Source organism: Schistocerca piceifrons, chromosome 2, assembly GCF_021461385.2.
Source record: "Schistocerca piceifrons isolate TAMUIC-IGC-003096 chromosome 2, iqSchPice1.1, whole genome shotgun sequence".
Lineage (NCBI taxonomy): Eukaryota > Metazoa > Arthropoda > Insecta > Orthoptera > Acrididae > Schistocerca > Schistocerca piceifrons.
In genome coordinates, this window is record NC_060139.1 from 524,814,136 (window position 1) to 524,818,799 (window position 4,664).

The 4,664-nt window shown below is 42.8% G+C and overlaps 1 non-coding gene across 1 annotated transcript; it reads left to right on the forward strand.

The window, feature by feature from the left end:
* Positions 1–3,699: 3,699 nt before the first annotated feature.
* On the forward strand, positions 3,700–3,774 carry Trnat-ugu. The gene has a single exon. It is a non-coding gene; the product is annotated as a tRNA-Thr (tRNA).
* The last annotated feature ends 890 nt before the right edge of the window (positions 3,775–4,664 follow it).

Genomic DNA, 4,664 nt, shown 5'->3' on the forward strand with positions numbered 1-4,664 from the left:
AGCGTAAGTGAGAACAGCGAGAAAATGAACATCAGACTTGGCGGTTGCTAAGTAGACGAAGTTAAGGAACTGTCCTATCAAGGCAGCGAAATAAGTCATGACGGACGGAGAAAGGAGGCCACAAAATCAGACTAACACTGGTAAAAAAAAAGCATTCCTCGACAAGAGAAGTTTGCTAGTATCAAATATAGGCCTCAATTTGAGAAAGACTTTCCTGAGAACGTACGTTTGTAGGACACCATTGTATGTTAGTGAGAAATCGACTGAGGGAAATCCGGAAACGAAGAAAATCGAAATCTTTGAGATGTGGCGCTACAGACGAATGTAAAAATTAGGTGAACTGGTAAGGTAAGGTATGAGGAGGTTCTGGGCAGAATCGGAGAGGAAAGTAACATACGGTAAACACTGATAAGAAGAAAGGACAGAGTGATAGGACATCTGTTAAAGCATCAGGGTATAACTTCAGTGGTACTAGAGGGAGCTGATCAGGATAATAACTGTATAGGAAGACAGAGCCTTGAATACATCCAGCAAATAATTGACGTTGGGTGCAACTGTTACTTTGAAATGAAAAGTTTGACAGCTACATATATACTCCGCTAGCCACCAAGCGGTATGTGCAGGTAACAATATATGCTCTAGATCCTCGACGAAGATCGGATTTTGGAATTTAGAGAGCAGCCCCTTCCGTTTAGCGCATGGTCTATCTGCAAGTGTGTCCCACTTCAAACTTTCTCTGAGATTTGTAACACTCTCGCGATGGCTAAATGTATCAGTCACGGATCTTCCCGCTCTTCTTTGGACCTTCTCAATCTCTTGAATCAAACCCAACTCGTAAGGGTCCCATACAGACGAACAATACTCTAAGACTAGACGAACTAAAGTATTGTAAGCAATTTCCTTTGTTGAAGGATTGCATTGCTTCAAGATTCTACCAATAAACCACAATCTAGATTTCGCCTTACCCGTTACTTGTGTAATCTTATCATTCCATTTGAGATCATTTGGAATAGTCACACCGAGACACTTGACGGACGTTACCGCTTCCAAAGACTGGGCATTTATTTTGTACTCGTACATTAATGGGGATTTTCGCTTTATTATACGCAATAGGTAACACTTACTAATATTGAGAGGTAACTGCCAGTCATTGCACCACGCATTTCTATTCTACAAATCTTCATTGATTTGTTCACAACTTTCGTGTGATACTACTTTCCTGTGGACTAGAGCATCAGTCTAATGCTGCTGTCAATACCATCAACCAGGTCGTTTTGGTAAATCGTAAAAAGCAGCAGACCTATTACGCTGCCAATTGAAGTCTCCCCTTTCAAGACGACATTCTGCTCTCTGTCTGTTAGAAAACTTTCTATCCCACTGCATATGTCATCGGATAGACCGTAAGCACGCACTTTTTTGAGCAAGCGACAATGCGGAACTGAGCCGAACACCTTTCGAAAGTTGAGGAATATGGCATCAAACCGGGAGCCGAGATCTAGAGCCTGCTATATATCATGCACAAAGAGTGCCACCTGTGTCTCGCATGACCGCTGTGCCCTAAAACCGAGCTGGTTTCTGCAGATGACCTTCTCAGAGTCTAAAAAGGTCATTATGCTTTAACACAAAATATGTTCCATGATTCTATAACAAATCGATGTCAGTGAACTTGGCCGGTAATTATGTGCATCTGATTTTCTACCCTTTTTATAGATTGCTATGACCTGGGCCTTCTTCCAGTCCCATGGAACTTTCCGCTGTTCCAATGATCTCTGATAGATGATGGATAAGAATGGTGCTATATTTGTAGCATAGTCAACATAAAATCGTGCGGTGATACCGCCTGGGCCAGATGCCTTCCTGGCGTCTAAGCATCTGAACTGTTTTATAATCAGTGACACACTAAACACTATGTAAGCCAACCTTGCGTTTGTTCAATAATTGAAAGGGGCAATGGTGCTGTAGTCCTCTACCGTAAACGAGTTTTTGAAAGCTCGGTTTAGAATTTTGGCCTTCTGCTTATCATCATCCGTTACATTACCCCGGGGTGGCCGTGAGTTTCTAGGCGCTTCAGTCTGGAACCGCGTGACCGCTACGGTCGCAGGTTCGAATCCTGCCGCGCGCATGGTTGTGTGTGATGCCTTTAGGTTAGTTAGGTTTAAGTAGTTCTAAGTTCTAGGGGACTGATGACCACAGATGTTAAGTCCCACAGTGCTCAGAGCCATTTTTTTCGTTACATTACCCGTACTGTCAGCAAGAAAAGGTATTGAGTTATTTGTAGCGTTCATAGATTTTACGTACGACCAAAGTTTTTTGTGGTTATTTTTAGAATCTGCAGATAAAATATTGCTTTCCAATTCGTTAAAAGAATCTCTCATTGACCTTCCACAGTTGCTTTCATTTCGCATAATTTCTGTTTGTCAGCGGGGAAGTGCCTACGCTTAAAGCGATTGTGCTGAATTCTCTGTTTACTCAGCAACTTCCTAATATGTTTGCTGAACCAAGGTGGATACTTTCCCTTTCCGTATATTTTAGCAAGGCACATATTTCTCTAGCACGTGGCGGACAATATCTTTAAAATCCTACCAAAGATGTTCAGTATTTTTGTGTCCCGCAGTGAATGCTTGGAGCTGACTATGAAGGTACTTATTAATGATACTTTCTTTCCTTTTCCAAACAAGGAAACTCTACACCGTATTTTTTTCAACTTCCACTGACGTAGAAGCCATAACAACATCACGGTCGCTAATACCTTCTTCTAGATTAACTTCCTCAAAAAGATCAGGTCTGTTTGCCGCCAAGAAATCTAATATTTTCCCATCTCGAGTTGGTTTTCTAACCAATTGCTCAATGTTGTATGCTGAGAGCGCTTCTAGAATAACTTCACAAGTGTCTTTGCTTCTGCCCTATGATAAACATGTAATTTTCCTAGTCAATGGACGCCAGATTAAAGTCTCCAATTATAACTAAAGGATAATTGGATATTTATTTCCTATTTACTCAAGACTCTTCCTGAAACGTTCTGCGAAGTTTGATGCGGATGTTGGTGATTTATAAAAACATCCTAATACAATGTCCAGTGGTTGTCTGATTGACAGCTTTATCCAGACTATTTCACAGTCGGACCCAACATCGATCTCAACTGCGTATTAACACCTTTTAACTGCAATGAACACACCCGACCGGGACTCGAACCCGGGATCTCCTGCTTACATGGCAAACGCTCTGTCCATCTGAGCCACCTAGGGACATGTTGGATAGAGCGTCTGCCATGTTAGCAGGAGATCCTGGGTTCGATTCCCGGTCGGGGCACTCATTTTCACCTTTCCCCGTTGATATATCAACGCCCGGTAGCAGCCGAAGGTATTAAATTCTAATTCTAATTTCGTTCTAGACGGCTGCAGGTCATCAATGCTTTCGGTTCCTTCGGACACGTCCGAAAGAACCGACACCATATCCGTATAAGTACATAGTTCTGGCAACACCGGCCATGACCTTCTTCTTCTGTGCGGATGCACACATATTCCACGAACTCTTACGGGACTTAAAAATCTCATTTTGTTCGCTTTTGTTCGTCGCAACTGCTCGGAGCAGACGTCGTAAGACACCCTTTTAAGTTCGTTGTTGATCGATTAACTCAGTTTTCTTATTCCAGAGGGCAGCTACCCCTCTGACCGAACACGCTGAGCTACCCTTCCGGCTGCCCTCGGTGGCTCAGATGTATAGAGCGTCTGCCATGTAAGCAGGAGATCCCGGGTTCGAGTCCCGGTCGGGGCACACGTTTTCAACTGTCCCCGATGATATATGATCGCCCAGTAGCAGCTGAAGGTATTAATATATAATTCTAACTTGCCTCTTCAGTGCTGGACAACAACAACCAGTGAGCCGTCAAATTACGTAGAACACTTCCCCGCTATGGAGTACAGATGTTCTAGCCCTGCATGTCCACCTCTATTTAACTGAGCGTTAACGGCTGCAGAGGTTTGGGGTGTAGGAACACCACCATTCAACGCTTAAATCACTGGAAACCTCACTTTTACTGTCAAACCACAATGTTGTTGTTGTTGTTGTTGTTGTTGTGGCCTTCAGTCCTGAGACTTGTTTGATGCAGCTCCCCATGATACTCTATCCTGTGTAAACTTCTTCATTTCCATGTACTTACTGCAGCCTACATCCTTCTGAATATGCTTACTGTATTCATCTCATGGTCTCCCTCTACGATTTTTACCCTCCAGGCTGCCCTCCAATGCTAAATTTGTGATCCCTTGGATCCTCAGAACATGTCCTACCAACCGGTCCCTTCTTCTTGTCAAGTTGTGCTGCAAACTCCTCTTCTTCCCAATTCTGTTCAATACCTCCTCATTAGTTACGTGATCTAGCATCTAATCTTCACCATTCTTCTGTAACACCACATTCCCAAAGCTTCTATTCCCTTCTTGTCTAAGCTACTTACCGTCCATGTTTCACTTCCATACATGGCTACACTCCATACAAATACTTTCAGAAACGACTTCCTGACACTTAAATCTATACTCGATTTTAACAAATTTCTCTTCTTCAGAAACGCTTTCCTTGCCATTGCCAGTCTACATTTTATATCCTCTCTACTTCGACCATCATCAGTTATTTTGCTCCCCAAATAGCAAAACTCCTTTACTACTTTAAGT